Source organism: Thermobia domestica, chromosome 9, assembly GCF_964235325.1.
Source record: "Thermobia domestica chromosome 9, izTheDome1.hap1.1, whole genome shotgun sequence".
In the NCBI taxonomy this organism is placed as follows: Eukaryota; Metazoa; Arthropoda; class Insecta; order Zygentoma; family Lepismatidae; genus Thermobia; species Thermobia domestica.
Window position 1 is genome coordinate 113,012,995 of NC_137462.1, and position 22,795 is coordinate 113,035,789.

A 22,795-nucleotide genomic window follows, 5' to 3' on the forward strand; every position below is an offset into this window, starting at 1 on the left:
CGGTTCCGGCGGAACCGGTTCCGCGAGGAACCGGTTCTTGGAGATCTGGTTTTCAGAACCGGTTCCAGACTTGGATCCGAAAAACCGGTTCCGGAACCGGATCTTCTAGAACCGGATCCGTTCAGACCCGAAAACCGGTTCCACCAGGAACCGGTTCTGGCCATCCCTATAGAAAATTGACCCAAAAAGTTTTTATAGCTCTTAAACTCTCTTATTCTTGACCACATCAAGCAAAATCACAATGTATTCTATCTTTATTGAGATATAACAACCTAAGACTATCATTCATTCTTAAACTTGAATTTAAAATATCTTTTTAATAAAGCGTTCGGAGTTTGATGAATTTCTTGTAACAGAAAATTTAACACATATTTTTTGGACCCGTTGGATAGATTGTTTGATATATTTTACGTATTTCATTACCTCTCCTTTCAATTGTAGTATGTTATTTTTTTTAAAATAAGTAGCTGTGTCACAGGTATACCACGTGAAGAAGTTTAGTTTATATCGTGTAGGATATTTTCTCCATTAACATTGATACCACTTAGGGTTTTAGTAGAGAGAATAGAGTGGAGAAGGGATACAGAAACGTTTAATTGATTACAGAAAACTGCTTCTCGGTTTCGATTACTCGCTTAAAAAGGTGTAACAGGTCTTTGAGGCCTGTCATCTTGAGTGGGATTTTTCCTTGGTTTTCCTAATTCAAAACAGGAAAATGCTGGTATGGTACCTAACATATAGGTCCTAGGTCACTTCTTCTTCCCTTCCCCATTCCTTTCTTTCTTCCCCTTCCCCGGATAGTGTCATCATCGAGAGATATCATCCCTTGTACAATCCGCGGCAAAAAAACCTGCAACGTGAGCATATAAGTTTATTGTGAAATGACGAAATCTTTTGCTCCAAAATAAGTGTGCATGGGAGGAGGCCGAGGTTTATCCTGGCGTGATTCGTTCCACTTAGACGTTATGTTCATTCCCTGTACTGTTAGGCGTAGTTTCACAATAAACTTACATCCTCATGTTGCAGGTTTTTTTTTTTTTTTTTTTGCCGCGGATTGTACGTAACGGACTTAAGGCCATAGACGCCAGTAATGTCCAAAAATATGTATAAATACGTAAGTAAATAAGAAAACCCTTTTTCACTGTCTATTTTGGCTTTTACTCTATACCGCTTACCGTAAAAGTCCGAAAGTGGTTAATTTCAGCCACTTCGGCTTAAATGGAGAATTAAGAGGAAAGGTGATTCATCGATTCAAAAAAAAAAAAAAGCTTGTAGCTGTCTGTCGTGTTTACGGATATCTATCACTTTCAGTTTTAGTAGAGATCTAAGAATGGAGGCAAAATCTATTCTTGGGACGCTTAATCTATTTCCGGAAACTGCTTCTCGTTTTTGCTTTATTTGTGATCAATGTTAAAACCGGAAATAATTGATTTCCACCACTTCCGGTTGATGTAAGTCACCTCTATCAACGAACTCGATTTCTGGCTTCTAAATCTCTAATTCTGGCCAAAATTGATGGCGATCCATCAAATAGTTCTTAAGATTTTGGGTCCTCCAAATGGACAGACGGAGTAAATATACTGTATAAAGGAGTAAACTCCTTTAAAAAAAAAAAAAAATTATGAACGATATTTTTCATTAACTATTGCACAAAACTGAAATAATAGTTGCTTGAATCACGACTTAATTACATGACAATAAGGCTGAGTATAACAAGAACTAAACTAGGTCATTTAGACAAGGTTTGTATTATCTTAGCGAAAACATTCGCGACCATTATTTGCAGGAAAAATGCAAAATTTATGTATTTTAAAGAAAATATGCATATATTTTTATTCACTTTAGCCTACATTTAATTTCCTTATCTCAAACCTTTTCTCCACATACCTATTCATGCCATAAATTCCATGGCAATTTTATTTTTAACGAATTATTGACACAGAAATAGGGAATTATACAGCGTGTTGAAAAAGTTACGCAACCTTATGAGGAATCTCATAAATTGTTTTGGTTTCGTCATAGGTACTGAATAACTGAGCAGCCATGGAATGTACAGTCATGTCCAAAATGATTGTCGCATGTTTTTAAATATGTTGTTGTAGGAATATAATTTGATAACAATTTCGCCCTATATTTCTTAGCAAGTTAGTATGTGTTAAGCTAGTATGTGTTAAGCTAATACAAGTATAAGGTAAATTTCGTGTCAAAAGAGCAGTAAATAAGAACAATGTAACGAGAACAAAACCTTTATTTTGCATTTAGCAACATTTTGTTTTACTCATTCTAATTTTCGTATTTATAATTCTTTACCTATGAAATTTACCACAAATATACATTTCCCGATTATATATATATATAATAACAGTATTAAAAGTACCCCGCAAAATCATTATCAAATTATAGTTTTATAACGAGACAGTTATAGACATGCGACAATAATTTTGGACATGACTATATGTTGTAACTCATTATGATAGAGTATATTCGCAGCAGCAGTTATTTTTTAATCCAGAAAACCTATACACAGAAGACGCAACAGATGTATCCAAACAAATCTTCCATGAAACGGCTGTACGACAAGTTCCAGGAGATAGGTAGTGTAGTGGATGCACCGAGAAACGGTTGATCAAAGTTGTTAACAGAACAGTTGATTGATATGCAAACTGCATATTTTGTGACTAAAAAGAAATCAATGCTAAGACTTTCAAGCCAGTTCCGGCTCTCCATTTGCAGTGCATACACTGCATTGTGCAAGTGTGAAATTCTACCCCTTAAAAGTTAGAGCCGTCCAGCAATTGCTGCCTAAAGACATGGGCGCCTGAGAAGATTATATTGTTGTTGGTTCATAAAATGTGTAACTCGATGATTGGTGCTGGATTGATGAGCCATGGTATGGCCAAAATTTTTGGATATAGGCCAGTGGCAACCCATATGTGCTGAAGAAGTTGACCTTGCAATCACACAACACACAAAAATGGTGTTCGGTGTGTCATATCACGTAGTCGCGTGTTCATTATACGTATTCCTTGAACAGACAGTGAGTGACTTCTGAACGGAACAATAATATGAAATGTTCCGTTCTTTGTTATACGACTGAGACAAAGTAAGTATACGTACAACATATCAATCATTTTCCAAAATTTTCACAATTGGTCTTCAACATATTTCTGAGGTCACTTTATGCATTGAACCTAGACCGGTCACGTGATGAGTGAACGGCTTACAACTATGACAGCTCTAATATATGGGCTATATTTTAATTGGTTTCCTGAATTAGCAGCCATGAATTCCTGACAGCTATTAATTTTAAAAGGTATTCCGAAAAAAACTCCCTATTTCCTTAATGTCCCACACAATACCGCCAAAACTATTTAGAGTGTGATTTATTAACAACATTTGTACATACCGCCGTGAAACCATTTTACGAGACTGACAAATCAATCCACCACGAAACACGGAAACGAATTCTCGACGGGATGTAATCAGAGACCTGTATTTAAAAGTAGTAAGTATCCCCGCATTTACCTTGAAAAAAAAAAAAAAAACTAAATCTGAACAATTCGTCATATGATATTGAAGCCCTCTTTGCTAGTCTAACAGGTTTTGGTACACAAGATCCCGGGTTTGATTCCTCGCAGCAGACTATCAAACGCATTAAATTGGTTCAGATTCTACTTTAAACTGTAGATCTCGTCTTATGAATACCCTCGATGCTGACGAAGGACGTAAATATAAATCAACCAAAGTCAAATTGGAATTAAGATCTTTGAATTAGATATAAATCTAAACTGTATCAAAAGAAAGTAATGATTTTTCTTTTCTATTATTGTCAATGTTGAAGCAGTTCTTTATTCCAACGAATTCAAAACTCTACCATTGATGAAGAGACCATATATTAAAGAAAATTTAAAAATAAAAACTTTTCTCTACTTTGGCGAAATTCTGTATACTTCAAATTCTCAGGAAACTAATTTTGTTAAATTTTTATTTAGGATTAGGCAATATCCTTTCACATAACAGTTTCTGCGTGTAATGCATCTTTCTTGTTTTAAGGTAAAAGATTCCTTCCTAAAGAAATTCTGTATGCAACCTTTCTTTACTTTTGGATAACAATCTTCATTTAAAAATAAGTATTATTTACCATTCTTAGTGTATAAATAAATAAACTTGGATGCATTTATGCATATTTCTTAATTCCAAAATGTCTGGAGCTATATATTTTAAGATTCCTCTTCTGTCTATCTATCTTCTCAAAGAACTTTTACTACACAATAGATAGGTCTACCATTAGAATGCAATCAAGATTTGATTAAAGAAACTACTCTAAATTCGAGGACATAAAACAGAATATTTGTAATGTAGTTATAATATTTTACATCGACAAAAATTAAGTGTGTCTAGAAATTTCAATGCAACTCTTAATCATTTTTTTCTTTTACCGCAAAGTAAAGTTAAAATTGTAAAGTCCCTTGTCTTAACTTAAAACTTTCTGTAATTGCAATTAAAATTCATGCAAACAATAATTGTATATGCGTATTTCCCACTTTGGAAAACAGAACATATCTTCTTTCATTTCAAAGGACACTGGAAAGAAATTTAAGTAGTACTAAGATGTAAAATGCAACAGATGTGGTTTTAATTGCAAAGTTCTGTGTTTGTTCACGTTAGTTATTTGTAAAGTAGTTTCGCTCTTGGTAACTAAAAAGGACAGTACTACTTATATACTTATATTAAAACAAAAGGTATTTTTTGTTCACAATCATAACAAATAGTTGGAATAGAACACTTATTTCTAGAACAGGATGGAAACTTTTTTAAAAAATGTACTGACTCTACTAGTAGATGTATTGTCCCCGTAGTTCATTCACTCAAAGCCATACACATGAAGAAAGTAGTACACAAAAGGTCTAGCTTTTCTATTAGTGCATTGTACAAAGGCGTCTACAATACAAAACACTTGATGACTCGCGGAACAATTTGCCTTTGTGCGCGTTGTCAAGTTATAGGACAAATCTGCAAGTTTAATAGCGACAGGCTGAAATAAGGTATAGTGGCTTGTTTTAGTGGAAGGGTATCCACCCCCTTGCCTTACAAATAACTTGCCAAAAGAGAGTTAGACGAGGGATAGGAGGGAGAGAAGGGGACTTTCTTTACAAGAAACGAAGACTATAGTATAAAGTGACGGGAGAAATGTTAAGTGGGTGGCTGGGTACAGCTTCGATAGCCTTTTCCACAAGAGAGGCTGCTGGAATTAATCTCGCTTCCCATCCAGACTCGTTGGCCGCAAACACGAGTCTCTGAAACCCGCAATCTTAGGTTCTTCATCCTGGCACATCTGTGACCCGACGAACAAGGACATGTTGCGGGCTTGCAGCGGTTGACAAGTTCTATGTCTTAACAGAGCGCGTGGGGGCCCAGGGACACAATCTTGCTACCATCCACATTCTCTTTCCCTTCAGCAAAAAAGCGTCTTTCTCTTCTTTTGGTTCCAATCTTGTGGTTGACAAGCGTAGCTTTGACAGATTGCATCGCCCTTGTTCTAGAACCACTGACGAAATAAGTTACCTCCTTTCTTTACGAACCGCATAATTCGTTGAAATACAGCCTGGGAAAAGTCTTCTTAGCCTGTAAGAGTAGTTTTAATATAATGTCTATCATCAAGAAAATGTCTTTATTGATGCTAAAGAGAAACTATTCCCATTTCTAATTGAGTTCGTAAGTATTTCTACAGTATGTCTCTATATGTCTTTCAAAGGGAAACAATCTATAAATTCAGTACTTGCGGTTATCGCCATCAAAAATATGTAGGTTAAGGTAAGGTTTTTATTCATAGAATTCAATAATAAACAATTACCAACCACATTACTTAAAATAATTGTGTCTTATGAAAAGCACATCTCTTGTCCTCGAATGTTTCAAGGAAAAGCGAAATAGAGAAATGTGATAACATTCAGTCGTGGAATTAGGGTTACCATATGAGACAGACTTTCCAGATTTCAGAAAAAAGATTTGTATTATTGACAAATCTCATAATGGTATCCCACCAGTGACGACCCTAGAGGGAGGGCAATTGGACGGGCACTTTCCAATGGCATCGTCCGTCCCCCGACTGGTCTCCAGACCGGGCACATCTTCTTGTTGAGGGGGATGCTAAAAATTATTTTTATGATATAATTATTGTAATTGTAAGCGTTCATTTTAGACTTTGCTTCTTGCATAGTAATTTGCAAATCCAATTTAAATTTGCATCACAATTTATAATATTTGTATCTCATTCTTGGAAGAGAAGAAAATTATTATCTATATATTTTATTGTTTTTAGTGGACATGAACTAACAAATATTAACGATTTGTATGTAAAAAACACATGTATTGTCATTCTATATAGATTGCTTAAGATGGGTCGTTTAGAATGTACTCATATTCATATATTATTATTATTATTATTATTATTATTATTATTATTATTATTATTATTATTATTATTATTATTATTATTATTATTATTATTATTTGATGAATCCGTAATATCGTCCAAAAAACTGAGAGTTGGGAGTTGAGTTGATTTTAGTTTAGCGTCCCTTTCAGCAGTGAGGCTATCCGAGCTCATCTGGAATCCGAACCAGATGAGCTCCGTCGGGAATCGAACCCGCGTCTCCCACGCCAAAGGCGCGTACGCTAACCGCTTAGCCACGGAGGCGGAGAGTTGGGATTACATAGTCCACGCAGTGAACCTTCATTTTTATGGCAAGAACACAATAACTTAATTCGCACAAGTGTTAATTTCCTAACTCATATTGTAGCCAAATGCCACCCGGATTAAGTTCATTCTTTCATTTTTTTTAAAGTCGTAAACCGAATACTATTTTTCTTTCGCCATTTCAATGCAAAATAAATAAATAAATAAATATAAATATTTCAGTTTTATAATCCCATGTTATACCAGCTACGCTAAAGGAGACAGGTTTCAATGAAAAAGCAAGACGAAGTAAGAAAAGAACATTTCTATGTCAATATTATGAAATAATTATGGAGATGTGGCAATATGCTGTTAACTGAAGAGTACCGTATTGAACTGATGCTATGCTTGTAACAGTCTGTATCTACATATGTATTTTGTTTAAGGTAAACATATATAACATGACTGTCGTAGTAGTCGTCTGGCAACCCTTAGCTGCCACGTCAATTATGTGTTAAACCTTTACGATAATGAGATAAGATAAGTCAACATTAACATTTTGTGGCAAAGTGCACCAACATCGAGTTAAGGCAAACCGCACCTCTGGTAATCTCAATTATTCTAATAACACAAATAGTATAAATCATTTCATTTAATTATTTAAATTGTATTTTTAATAAAAAAGTTTCAACCTATTCTTCCTTTGTTTGACTTGACTTTGTGATCTCTATTATTTGAGAACAAAGTATGTGTTTGCAAAGACATACAGTAAATACGTATTTAATTATTTTAGTAGTCCCAAGAACGACTTTTTAATATTGATTTTTGTTTGTCGTACTCCATTTGATTTTTTTCCCTGATATAAAAAGCTAGATATCCTTCTAAAATCGGGAACCAACAAGATTTCTGTAGTTATTCGCGGATTTTACGCCTTCATTCCCATGAAACTTCATCACCACACCCTGTTTCATGCCTGCACTGTTACTATAGTCGACCGCTCTGATTACCGGTTTCTGGATTAATCTGTGACTTGTGCCCCGCCTATCAGTAATAAAACATACTTATTCTATATTTCTGTATATCTGGTACCACTACGCTATTTACGCCTATAAAAATAAAAATCCTAGTTTGATTTGAACACCCCTCGTAATACCGGTAATATTGTGATTCACATTAGCATCTTTTTGTACCCTCTCTCATTTTCCTTTCACTATGCTGCTATCACGTACTTGAATCTGTTGTTCCTTGTTTTCTAGAAACAAATAAAATTGTTATTTTCTTCGCTATTATTCATAACGCTTTCACTTTCTCACACGAATGAAAGTTTTGGGCCACGGTGGCTCAGTGGAAGAGCTTTCACTCCTGGTGTGTGGAGTCCCTGATTCGATCCCAGCTCGCGCTAACAAGGAAAGCTATCCAACTCCTCGACGAGTATCGCATTGGAACTTGTACAAGTGGGAGGACATATAAAAGATGGAAATAAGCTTACTCTTACGATTCGCAACGTCATCGAACCGGAAGTAGAATGATTCGTCTCCCATAGCCCTTGAAAGTTATGTGCTCTGGTCATACATTCCAGAATGTGATGCACTGAAACCTGTTTCCTCACGAAGACAAATATTGCAAACTCAAGATGATAACAGTCGGTGATGATTGGGATCTCTAGTATGTCATTGATGCGAATTGATGTAAAATGGAACACAATATACGATCGTAAGTTCCAAACGAACGCGTTTACCTGATGGAGAAAAGGGTCGCGCTGAAAGCACAACGCAAAAATGGCTTTCTATTATTATTATTATTATTATTATTATTATTATTATTATTATTATTATTATTATTATTATTATTATTATTATTATTATTATTAATAATAATAATAATAATATCAGTAGTAGTAGTAGTAGTAGTAGTAGTAGTAGTACTATGATTAGTATTATTAATATGTGCAGTATGATTAGTAACAATAACAATAATGAGAAGCAGAAGACAGCAAATGTATTGTTGGACCCATTAAGTAACCAAGGAGTTCGGCTCGTCTTGAGTGTCCTCTAGCACTGCTATAAAAGTTTTAAAATCCACAAACAACCATACCCCAGGCGGGATTCAAATTCGGGACCCCTAAGTCGCCGATTTGACGCCTCAACCCACACGAACACGAGGTCTGCAGGAAGAAGAAATAGTATAGGACAAGGTTTCTCAACCTGGGGGTGGCGAAGATAAGCGAAAGTGAGAAACATAATTAGAATCTAATACCGGAAAATGTTTTTAAATAATTATTATTATTTTGAATTTGGTTCTGATAGACAATTTTTACATATTTATATACATACTGTCAAGAACCAAAAAAAAAAAAAAAAAATTACTAAACATTTTCAACAGGTGCAGAGTTGGTTAAAAATTTAACTGAAAGAGGTACGATATGAAACTACTGAGAACTGCATATTGAATACCAGAAGAATGCAAATGCACTTTATATTTTTCTTCATATGACCCAAAATTAAGGGAGTTATGAAGTTTTAAAATTTTCAAACGACCTTCATTTTGAAACAGTATGACGGATCGGATTCGATATTTGTAATATGAATGAACGGACCAAATTTGTTTTTAATCCATTCGCTTTTAGGGAAGTTACTGTATCCACTATATATACAAGAAATGGATTCTATACTATTATAGAAATAAAAGTACAGTATATACTGAGATCTCAGCAATAGGCACTGAATATTAAAAATCCGACACAAGCTTATTGCAAGCCAGAAATTATAAGGGATTCGCTGCCAAGAGGATGTGATAATATGGGGTTCGTGATCAGAATTAGGTTGAGAGCCACTAGTATAGGATTATTATTATTATTATTATTATTATTATTATTATTATTATTATTATTATTTCTTTGTCGTCTTCGTCTTATTGCTGACCTCATGTTCGTGTTGGTTGAGGAGTCAAGCCAGCGATTCAAGAGTCCCGACTTCGAATCCCTGCTGGAATATGATTATTTGTGGATTTTAAAACTTTTATAGCAGTGCTAGAGGACACTCAAGACGGACCGAACTCCTTGGTTACTTAACGGGCCCAATAATACATTTGCTGTCTTCTTCATGTTATTATTATTATTGTTACTAATCATACTGTTCATATTAATAATACTAAACATACTACTCTACTACTACTACTGATAATAATAATAATAATAATAATAATAATAATAATAATAATAATAATAATAATAATAATAATAATAATAATAATAATAATAATAATAATAATAGTAGAAAGGCATTTTTGCGTTGTGGTTTCAGCGTGTCCCTTTACTGCACCAGGTAAACATGTTCGTTTGGAACTTACGATCGTATATTGTGTTACATTTGACAACGATTCGCATCAATGACATACTAGAGATCCCAATCACCACCGACTGTTATCATCTTGAGTTTGCAATGTTTGTCTTCGTGAGAAAACAGGTTCCAGTGTATCACATTCTGACATGTATGACCAGAGTACATAAATTTCAGGGGCTATGGAGGAACGATCATTCTACTTCCGCTTCGACGACGTTGCGAATCGTAAGAGTAAGCATATTTCCATCTTTCAATATGTTTTTCCACTTGTGCAAGTTTCAATGCGATACTCGTCGAGGAGTTGGATAACTTATCTTTAAGTGAACTTTGTGGTGGACAAACACCGTGTGTGTGTGTGTGTGTGTGTGTGTGTGTGTGTGTGTGTGTGTGTGTGTGTGTGTGTGTCGGTATTCTCGGGGTTTTTCTGTTTCCTTCCACTTTATTCATTCAACCATTCCATTCATTTCTAATCATCACCGTCTTCTTAACCCTACTCGGCATGTAAAACTTAAAGAATTCATTTTATTTCGTTTCGAATGAAAGTTTCAAAACCGTGTTCAATTATATTTCCTTTTTTCTTCTCAGTTTAACATCCCACGATTATGAACCAAGGTTAAGGAAGACGGCGATAATGACATGGATGATAACAGTGGAATGATTAAAGTGGAAGAAAAAAGAGAAATTCCAAAAAAGCAAACTCTCACAGTGTCTACCACAAAGTTCACTTGCCGGGAGCTGGGATCGAACCAGGGATCACGCGCGCAAGAGGTGAGGCTGTATCACTGAGTCACCGCGTCCTCTTTCATTATAAATTGCCAGAATACTCACATCAAAAGACGTCTCCATGTATTACTGGGAGAATACCTAGGTAGATATGGTCTTATGCTATGTTGCTTGCTTCACCTCGACAATTACCTGGAAAATAAGAAGAAAACTACTGTAGAATATGTTGTAATAAAAGTTGATAAAGTTTATTTTGTGAAAAATTTCTTTTAAATTTTGTTGTTAAATGACAGAAAATTTTATAAAGGGAAAGCAATTATTTATTTAGTATACTTATTATAATTTTTAAATACTCGAATTTTACATTTATATTTCATATCTTTACGTACAAGACATTCCTACATCTAGGAAATGAGCCTCAATACGTCACACTTTGTTGAGTTGGAAAATTAAGTTCTTTCCTATTAGCCTAAGTAGAAAAACCTTTGCCAATTAAGTGGAAGGAAAGCTTCAGGCCATCGTTTCAGTAAAACAGGATTCGTGGATCCATGTATGTAAATTTAGAGTTTGCCTACTTATAGCAGTGGCCAGATAATTATCGGCGTCTTTTACTGCAAAGTTAGTGGTGAGTAGAGCAGTGGCGGATTTAGAAGTTAAAATCGAGGGAGCCAGAACCCAGACTATGAGAGGTACATCATGAGTTAGCTCAACTCATTTTAAGTTAAAATCCTTTTATGAAGTTAGTTAACAGGAACTAGGTATAAAAGATGTAGACCTATCATTCTTTTCACCCGTGATAGTTAAACATAAACTCCAAATTAGCAATTAATAAAGTGCAGGTTTATTGTAATTAACATTCAAGTTAGAAATTGTCGGAGAAAAATGTAGAATATAAATATTCGACTCACCACTATTAATGTTATTCTAGAAGTATCCAATAAAGAATGAAAGCCAACCCTTACTATAAACTTCCAAATATATATATACCATACACACACACACACACACACACACACATATATATATATATATATATATATATATATATATATATATATATATAGGGGCGGATCCAGGATATGAACAAAGGAGGGGCTGAACCGTATTTTGACGTTTTATCCAGTGTAAAGCAGGATTGAAGCCCATTTTATCCAGTGTATACCTGAGCGTCAAGGGGGGGGGGGGCTATAGCCCCTCCCCTTGGATCTGCCACTGTATATAGCCTATATATATATCATAGCTTCAGTAATTTTAGTCGCTCAAAAACTGGGCACTAGGCCCCACCGACCCCGGGACAGATCCGCCACTAAGAAGAATCTTCTATTTTGCGTAATACCGATGCATTAACGAATAAGTCCGATCATAACATTCGATTCACTATACAATATAGCGGTTCGCAAGCTCAGATGATTTGCAATGATTAATCATAATATGGAGGCAGATGGGTATGTTTGCTTTCGTATGTTTTAATTACTAAAAGTAGTATTGTAGAAAATGTTATGAATATAAGTTAAGAAGCATACATAAAAACCAAGAGATATTTGATTAGAATACATTCCAAATCTGGAGCTGAGGTCTCTTGCTGTTCTAGAATAAATCTATATGTGTCAATCTATCAATTCTTATCTATCAATTCTGATGGGAAAATGTGTCCTCGCGTAACGTAGTTACTAACGTTCTCGCCTTCGGTGCGACCGGTCAAGGTTCGATTCCCGGTGGGGGCGCTCGGTCGAAAAAGTGTAAAGAGCTTTTCCTGACCAGCCATGCTGAATGAGGTTTTCTTGGGTTTTCCTCATTCTCACTAGGCAAATGCCGGGGTGGTACCTAACGTATAGGTCTCAGGTCACTTCCTTCCATCCCTTTCTCCGTATAGTGTGCTCACCTAGGGGCGTCCTCCCTCATACTTGACGGGCTAACATGACCATCGATGCCGAAAGCCCAAAAATCTAAGCCCTAAATCCTAATCCTAAAATCTGATAAGAAAATTAATCGAATGTTATGAATCAGGCTTATTCGTTAATGCCACAAAATTTATTTACCTCCATTATTATTTAATTCAATATATACTGGCTCTTTTGAGCCAGCCATGCATCATCGACAATGAATTATTGCCCGTTAGCACAAAAATACCTCTTGCGCCAGCTGTTAATGACAAAATTTCTTGTGCATACCTTAAAAATAATAATTTATGATATCTTTCCTAAGACCCTATATATTAGATACCACTTTATTAATAATGCTTGAATCAGTCTAACATATTTCTTGAAAAGCATCTTTCACTTCATAATGGAAGGCATGTAAAAAAAAAAAAAAAAAAAAAAAAAAAAAAAAAAAAAAACTGAAGGGCACATGGAAAGAAGGGGCTAACTAACAATTTAGATTTCTTTCAGGAGAAGCAATTTAAAATGTTGATGGGCCCTTTCTTTCCATGTGGCTTCTTGTTCTTTTGTAAGTTTCTGCAACGATTTTTTTTTTTACAATATTCGTAATGCATTTAGAAGTACAAACTAGCACCAACAGGTGGTATCCATATCGGCTTTTTTCGCAAAAATTGCAATGAGCTCCTTTTTTCCGTGTACCTTTCAAATGCCCATACAATTTTTTTTTTTTTTTTTTTTTTTTTTTTTTTTGCTCCCCCAACAGCAGTATGGAAATCTGTATTGAAATCGGAAATGATTGATATCAGAAAAGTGCGACGCTTCTTAATAAAATTTGTGCCATTGTAAAGTGAGAGAGAATTTTGGCAAATAGTAGAGAAGGAAAATTATCAATAAAACACATGCTTTCGTTTTGCGAGCATGAGAAGTACGTATGTGAGTCGATAAAGAAGTTGACAATAAAGCTCTTTGATAATTTAAAAATCGACTTTGTCTTATTTGACTTTAATCTAATTCTGGAAGCAGATATTAATACAAAAGTAAGATACTTAAAGGAAAAGATAAATAAATAAATTCAAGAACGAGCATGTAACCTCTACACTAAATGTATTGAAATGCAAAATAAAGAAAAAAGAAAGAAAAGAAAAGAAAAAATATTAAATTGTATGTCTGGAACTCCTTTATATCAAAGTGGTTAGTACTTTTGTCTTCATGGAAGAGACCCGGGTTCGATGCTCGATGAAAATAAATCTTGTTTAATCCAACATAAAGCTATAGGATCAGATCTCATATTGTCTTTGTGTTGAAAAGGGGCATTAAACTTTAAAGAATTTAATTTTGATTGGTTTTGCTTTCAGTTATAATATTCAAGCGAAATGCTGTCCAAGTGGACTTTTACCATAGATAAACGATTAATATTGCTTCGTAATAATAATAATCACTAACGCAAATCCCGAGGGGAATGAGGGGAACATGTCTCCTCCAATCTTAGATCTGGAGGACTGTCCCCTCAATAATTCCATTTGAAGTGTGTTTTGGGGGGGAGAAATGTTATGATTTGTGTCTAATTGCCACAAAGAAAAGAGATGAAATTGATGTCCCCCAGAATAGACCTCAAATCTGCCCGCCTCCCAATGTTGAAGACAACTCTGTTCCCCGATCCTTCACAGCATTCTTTTTCAACCTCATAAATGTTTTGAACATATTAAAAAAAAAAAAGAAAGAAAAAGAAAAGAAAAGAAAAAGAAAGAAAATATGGAAATGGTCTTCCCCGTCCCCCTCAATTTTGTGGACAGATTTCCGCCGCTGATAATAATAATAATAATAATAATAATAATAATAATAATAATAATAATAATAATAATAATAATAATAATAATAATAATAAGCCCTCCCCAATGGTCTAGTGGCTGGCTTGTGTTTCTTTAGTACACGAGATTCCGCGTTCGATTCTTGGTGTGAGAATATTTGAACGCATTACTATAGTTCGGGTTCCAGCTCAAACTATGGATACACGTCTCATACAGCCTCGGTGATGAAAAAATGCTAAATTTCAAGCAATAAACAATAGTAATAATAATAATAAAGTAGTTCGAGATAGAATCCTACTGTCGAGCATTTTACTAAAATTTTCCCTGACTCAGACCAGACGATTTTGGGGATGATAAATATAAGATTGTAGATCCTGATAAAAATCATTCCTCAGCACCCCGACGTGTAAAGCCTGTCGGATAGGAAGTTATTTTTGTTACGAAGGAATGTGCAAACATATGGTAAAATACTATCATATTTACACCAAGATTATCGATTGTTATACAAAGACTACTTTGCTTCCTGCTTGTATACATGGTATAAACATCATATCTGGCCTTCAAAGCGTGTCTCAGATTTTAGACTCAGCATCGCCCTATAGTAGGTATGCAGTAAATGACCGATATATTATAAACACGCACCAACAAAGTAAAAGTTAGTTAATACAAACAGATACTTTTTTTTTTTTTTTTTTTTTTAAAGATTTGGACATTCTAACGATGCCAGACTTTTCCTCAATCTTTCTGTTAGAGGATTGTTCTGTTCTATTCTATTCTGAGGTATGTTCTGTTTTAACGGATATAGTTGAATTAAATATTTAAGCCAAAGCTTTCCAACTTGGGTTTCGTATTGTAGCATCAAGAGTGTCTTGTTATAAAGGCAGAATAAAAACCGATTGAAGAACTTTTATATAAACTCTTCAAGTTTAGACAGTCTAGCGAGCAGCGAAAGTGAGATATTGTAACCCTTACCTAGCCAATCTGAGTGATTAAACTGTTTCATGAAAATATACAGATCTTCAATATCAATATTCAATCTCCTCTAGCCACTCGAGATTATCCGTGAGTTCGTCTACCGAACTAGAGTAGACTTTACGTCTACTGTCACGAATCATCCACATACTGTAAGGATTCCAGAGGTCATCAGAAATGTAAACACCAGACTACAATGAAATCCGGTACGGAAACAAAATGTCATGGCAAAAGGAATGAGTTTACATCCACGGCTGTAACGGTTCTAGTCTATCGGAGGATCGCTAATCGACCTACAAATGACGGCTAAATATAGTTATAAGACCATAGTAATTTCTTCAGTGTTTCACAGACAATTCACAACACAACTTTTTGTTTACGGACGTAAATATCTTCACTATTGAGAAGTCCTTCAACGCTCAAAATGATCGGTTGTATGCAACATCGTCCAAGAAAATCGCTGCAAAACTCCCAGAGTGCAACGACCAAACATCCTGCCGCGGTGATGCGGATTTCATATCACGGAGTCAAAGTCCACTTCTGAAAAATTAGAATGAAAACCTTAATGTGAATCGCCAGCATGATGTTCTGACACCTGTAGTTGAACTTCTCATTCATACCCTCTTTGCTAATAGCCACTGAGTCTTCCAATAAGCTGAACTCCGTCCCGTAAGGTAAGATCGGCCCAGATGTGACTCCATCAATATGTTCCGGACTTTATCACAGCCTCGATCTCAATCACTGGGACTTGAGTCCCTAAAGTATGCCTTCGTGCGACCAGCAGCAGCATTTCCTTTGGAGTGATTGCTACTATTGACGACTAGTCAAAGTATTTACGGCCTGTGTGATTGCTTGTGCGAATATTTTGAATAACTTGTACCAGTCCTTGTGCACTAAAGTACTGTCAATATGTATATATCTCTGTATAGAACTCACACTTGCATTTACTTATTGTATACCACGTACCGACATGTGCATCAAAGTTTTTGTCTTGACTAGGCTAGGCTAGATAAAATAAACCAAAATAAATCAACGCAAAATTCTCAATCATACAACAAATCAGTAAAATATATTTTCTTATAACCTCTTATTTCAATAGTACATACTAGTTTATATATATATGTAAAGATTATTTCGCTCCTTAACATTTCAGTTGGCTTGAGCATAGCGTCTATCTATTCCTTCATTGCCGGACTCAGAGGTTGGTATACTAAACCATGGAAGAAGATTCTATAGAGAGAAAGGTTGGAATTATTTGCATAAGGGTATGTAATATCATCATGTTGGTTGTACTGCATCTTACGTCCAACTAATTACTTTCTTCATCGTCATCTTCTTATTTCGTCCTTCAAATAATAACAACAACAATAATAATACTAATAATGATCGTGTGTGAGAGAGAGATAGAGAGAAATAGCACACTCCTGTCCAAGGACACTTAATATACACAAGAATGTTAGGGCAAAGCAAGCAAGCAAAAGTATGAGAGAATTCCTTTCCCTTGGTAAATGAATGAATTAGAGAATAAAGAAGGAGTAGGAAAAGAGACCACTAGTATTTGTAATTTTAACTGTCAGTAAGAGTGCCTTTTTTTGGAGGAGTGGGGAAAAGTTTTCGGGATACCGCATTCACACACACACACATGGATAACGAAAGACATAGAGAAAAGGGAACTTAAAGAATGTTACCAGCGTTTAGATAAGGTTTTGATGTGGCTACAGAAAGTGAGTTCATAATATTAACCGGAGTTTCTACAGTTGAAATTCCTCGGAGAAAAGCGCTGTGTTTTCTTGAAAAGTCCTTACCAGTGGAGGGAGTTATCTTTCTGTTTTTTCTTCTTCTCGAGAACGTTATATAAGAGCAGAAAGGGTATTCTGGAATTCAGAATTGGTCGAGTTCCTTCCCTTTTGCTTAGTGTTACTAGTGCAACCCGTGGCCCCTTGTATATTGCAGCTGCCCTCCACGATAAACGAGTCTCACACAAGTTTACGGTCTAAATTAAGTAAAAGTCGAGGTCTGTGTGTAAGAGAAAAGGGGGAAGTAAGGGCGTTAGACTTGAGGAATAAAGAGGGTGGGTGGAGGTTTAAAATGGAGGAAGAAGGCATCCGGTGCAGAGCAATTATTGTCATTCCGTAACTTAGGAGACCGGACACCAGATGGCCCAAGTGTAAACACCCCGGGAGCCAATCACAGGCTTTTAGATGAGTTTCCTTCAGTTCACTCTTTCCCTCTGTAGAACTCCTTCAAGTGCAGAGAGAGAGAGAGAGGGAGACCTCTCAAATTTCCCTCACCCTTTCCTCCTCAAATACTCTGAAAACAACTCAACTATTACTGCTTCACTTTAAGTCTCCTTCTCTGAAAACCCACTTCGACTGAAATATTGCAGCTCGGTAAAATGTTACTCAGCACTGTTGCCAGGCTCTTCGAAACTATTTCCAAATTTCATAATAATAATAATCAGTCTCTTACCGTCTAAGTTGAATAACAATATATTTAAATGAATAAATTATCATAAATTAAGCCAAGGATATCGCATGTCAAAGATATCAAGTAATCATCGCATTTTGATTTCTTTCTTTCAACTTTATAGAAGCAAAAATTGAGACTATCCTCTCGGAAATTACGCCACATAGGGCTACCTAAGGTTGAGTTTTATTTTCACTCATGTGCTATGTTGATTCGGGAAATATTAAAAAAAATTTCAAACTACACAATTGCATGTGAAATTAGGTACATTAATATGACTGTCATTAGTGAAAATTGGGATTAGAATTAGTAATTATATTTCTGGGCTTTTTCATTTATGGCTGTTTTAACTTGTCATGTATAAAGAATACGGAAAGAATGGAAAGGGAAACAAAAGGACTGGCCTGTGAACTTTATGTTAAGTTCATGACGGCAATTGCCTGATGTGAATGAGAGAAACAAACTTACTCAGGAGGTTGACCTGAAAATGCATTTATACGTTTTCGATCGAATATCCCCATCGAGAATCGAACTCAGAACCATAAAATGAAAATAAGGCAAGTGATGCTATAATCTATATATTTGATCAATGGCGTAGGCAGTTGGCCTAGGAGGATCATACCCAAAATAGTTGATAGATATTAGAATGAACTTTGGTATACGTAAAAGACATTTTTTCCGCCTCCACAAACATCATCATCATTATAAGTACTCTACAAGTCATCACTGGGAGGCCATTTCCCACAAGTTGAAAACTTTTCACATACTTTCATGCACAATAATTTCTTTTTAATTTCTTCGTTTTCATGTGAAAGTTATTTACATACTCTACATTAATTGTAATATACTTCCCATTATCCTTCTTTTTCCTTATATCATCTCTTCTATCATGTCCTACATAGAAATATCAATATCCATTTTTTTTCTCTCATTTTCCTTTTTCAACAATTCCTTATTATTATGCTTCGTTTTGTCTGTATATATTTCAGTAGTTTTAACATTTTGTCTGTGCACTGTTTATTTAGTGACTTGATTTGAAAGCATTTTTCTTCTATTTTCACACTTTCATTCACTAATAATAATAATAATAATAATAATAATAATAATAATAATAATAATAATAATAATAATAATAATAATAATAATAATAATAATAATAATGTAGAAAGTAGAAATAATTTATGTAATTACATTGATGTTTCCCCGTGCAGACATTTGATTTTTTTTTAATATTCATTGAGAGAATTACATTACAAGTTTTAAAGATATTTCAGTACTTGTTTCTCCGACACCTCGACAATCATGATTTTTATGTAGCCTATTCGTCATTCTATGACAACTCCTGAATTTCCTTACTCTAGACAAGTTGTTTACAAATCCATCTATTTTTTAATTCGTTCACGAGACAAACAGTTGAGATTGTCTTGCCCCGAAAAGATGTCATGAAAGTTCATCTGAAATATATTTGAATATATGAGTTTAATATTAACGTTCCTTTTCAACATCGAGACTATATAAACTAGTATCTACAGTTTAACGTCGAGGATATAGTAGCCGTATATGTGTAAGTTGCACAGGTTGAAAATTACCAGTAGGGATGCTTAAATAGTTTGTGACTTATTAATTTGACACTACCATACTCCGTATAGTGATGAAATTCCTGTTTTCAGTTACTGTAATAGTTTAAAACAAATTCTTATAACTATTAATGAAAGAGAGAAAAAATATTAATGGACACACGCACACAGTATCTGTAAAATTTAAATTTGTATAGCATTTAATCCACTATTGGAAAATAAATTTTAAAAAAGTTTAGAGTTTAGAACTTTCGTAGTAGCAGATTCTTAATTAGCATTCTTCTATCCCGTCTAGTGGCTAGTACGCACACCTGTCATACTCGAGATGCAGGGTTCGATTCCCAATAGGAGAGCATCGAACATACTACAATGATTCCAATTCTACTTTAAACTTTAGGTCTTTCCCATACAGCCATTCTGCTAACAAAGGACGTAAGTACAAATCAGTCAACGAGTCAAGATTCTTAAATGTTTTAGTTTTCCATGTAAGAAAATAATCTTTGCTCTTATGTACAAGGTTAAGATTAGGAATTAGGATTTAGATTTCTGGGCTTTCGCCCATCTATGGCAATGTTAGCCCGTCTCGTATGAGGGATAGTGTCCCTCGGCGTTCACACTATCCGAAGAAAGGGAAGGAAGAAAGGATTGAAGAAGAAAGGAAGCGACCTGGGAGCTATAAGTTAGGTACCCTCCCGGCATTTGCCCAGTATGAATGAGGAAAACCCAGGAAAATCTCCCTCAGAATAGCTGGCCTGAAAAACATTTTACATTTTTTCGATCCAGTGTCCCTACCGGGAATCGGAACTTGGACCGTTCACACCAAAGGCAAGAGTGTTAGCGACTTCACTGCGCAGGGCCACTTAAGAAAAAGGTGTAATTTGCATAATGAAATTCTTAAATCACTATATATTTTACATGGAGATGTAATTTATTATTCGTTTAATAGAAAAAATAATAGAACTAAATTAAATTTATAGCGAAAGATCTCACAGAAGGTTAGATCTATAGCTGACCAACGACTTGTAAGTGTGTGATATGTGGCCAGATTGTCTATTCCCGTAACATTTAGGCTATCTAGGCTCGAACTTGCTATCTCTTAGTAACTCGACAATGGGATCACGATGCTGAGTCAACACCACGAATTCAGTTGTTCTGCATCTAAAAACGAACTGGAAGTACTCACACAATACTTACCCGCTATTTATTTAAAACCATATGAACATAAATGGAACAGCAACGCAAACAACAAATTTTGTAATTCGGGGAAGTAGTAGGAGGAGATAATTGATCCAAAATTATTCTCTGAAGCAGAACAATGACGTTGATAGAGAAAATCTTTCGTATAGACGAGCAGAAATTTTCAGCGCTTGCAATATATTATTCCTCCTTTAAAAAAAAAAAAAAAAATCAGTTGACAATAATTATAAAAGCAGTGGCAACACTTCTTCAATGACCGTAAAAGACCGTCTTTTTGTTAGCATTTTACAAGTTCTCATTTCTTACATACGGTACATACAATATACGTTTATATATATATATATATATATATATATATATATATATATATATATATATATATATCAAACAATGTTATATATTGTAGTAACCTCCTTTTCGTGGAAAACGTGTGTTCAATTTGGGCGTTGGATAACGACTTTCCCAGCACCAACGCCAAGCAGTCTGATACATCTAATTGGTGTGCTGTCGTATATTGACGTCATTTAAAATGCGTTTACCCTAAAATTCAGCAAACAGAAAAGAAAGAGAAGAGAGGCATTTTATGTAGTCGCAATAAAATGAGCTTTTAACATGGGCCCGGATCTGTATGGGTCAGATTTAACGCAAGCCATTAAGGAAAAGATATCCAGAAAGGGATCTGGAGAATTTAAAGCTCTCTCACAAATGCGCTTAAGATATTGAGTGTGTACCTTGTACCGGTATACGGTGAAACAAAACCGATAGATATTTGGCTTAGGATAAAACATTTTTTTGGGTGGTGGTGGTAGGGGATGGGATTTAATCGAGCCTCTATTGTTTACACTTTAAGTAGTATAGGAGGTATGAGTTGAGTGTAGCAAATATGGATTCAGTTTTTCTCCTTAGTAATAACCGACTACTCTAAAGAGGATAAGCCCAATGGTATGAAAGTGGTATGAAAGATCTATCTTATAAATGTTTTAATAATGTTTACTTTCCTGAAACATAATTTTGCTATTAAATTACAATCGGGAACTACTAAAACCAGCCCTAAAATCTCAAAGAATATGATGTCGCAACGGTTATAACAAGCCTTCAACATTCAAAATATTGTAGGCAAGGTGATTCAATGGTAGAGCGTTCACCTTTGGTGCGGGATGTATTTGATTCGATTCGAAGATCATATAACTTTGTAATGGACAACATTGTGCCCATGAATTTTTCCGGAGTTTTCCCGTTTCCTTCCAGGCCCGTATCCACGGGAGTCTATGGGGTGCCCCCCCAAATTTTTACTAGCCCCACAAAAATGTTCACGGCAGGCATGCAAATTAATTATAATATGGTGATCAAATATAATGTGGTAGAATCGGCCCCCCTAACTTCTACCGGGTATCCACTACATTTTTGGGCTGGCTACGGCCTGTTTCCTTCTACATTCTCATTCCACCATTCTTGCATAATTATTTAATTTCATTAATCCTCTTTTAACATACAAGAGCATATGCATGGGATGTAAATTTGAAGACATTTTTTAAAAATCTAATATTATAATAATTTATGTAGTATTGTAGTAGTCATAAGAAACGATCTGAATATTTTTTATGGAGTTATCTTAATAATCACAATTCCGTGTTGTAAAGATTACGAAGGGCTCTGATTGGTCAAGTAACTTGTTAGTTAAGTGTTATGTAATCAGAAGAAGAAATCTGTAACACGTCTCATTGCCGACATTAACTGGTTCTCTATAGACCGGAATTTGCTACTTCTTAAATTGTAGTTGTTTTCCAATTAGGTTACAATTCTAGACGAATTCAAAAAATTGTTATCATGCTGAAGGCGAATTCACGATCACAGATGCCTAAAGCAAAAATGACTAGTTTTCAGTAGTGTTAGAAACTAAACAAGATAAAGACATAACTTTCATGAAGAAATACGCGACGAGACAAAACTTTCATAGAAATATATATGTAATTTTCGATACAAGACATTTTCTGGGAACTTTTTGAGAGGAGAAACCCCAAATCTTATCTAATGGGTAACACTAGTTTTCAATTACATGACAGCAAATTGCTTTTATTTCCGATAGCGCTATGAAATATTTCGTAATATAATCTTATCGATTTATATTTTCAGATATCAAAACATCGAAATT

The 22,795-nt window shown here is 35.0% G+C and overlaps 1 protein-coding gene across 6 annotated transcripts in view; it reads right to left on the reverse strand.

Moving 5' to 3' along the window:
- Positions 1-22,795, reverse strand: part of LOC145694937 (uncharacterized) — a 391,240-nt gene that overhangs the window by 33,496 nt on the left and 334,949 nt on the right. For 5 of the 6 annotated variants that reach the window (XR_014133075.1, XM_081771718.1, XM_081771721.1 and 2 more), the window contains one exon: positions 10,849-10,935. The exons of the other annotated variant lie outside the window; for it this stretch is intronic. The gene's annotated coding sequence lies outside the window, so the exon portion shown is untranslated. The remainder of the gene's footprint in view (positions 1-10,848; positions 10,936-22,795) is intronic. 6 annotated transcript variants of the gene reach the window in all.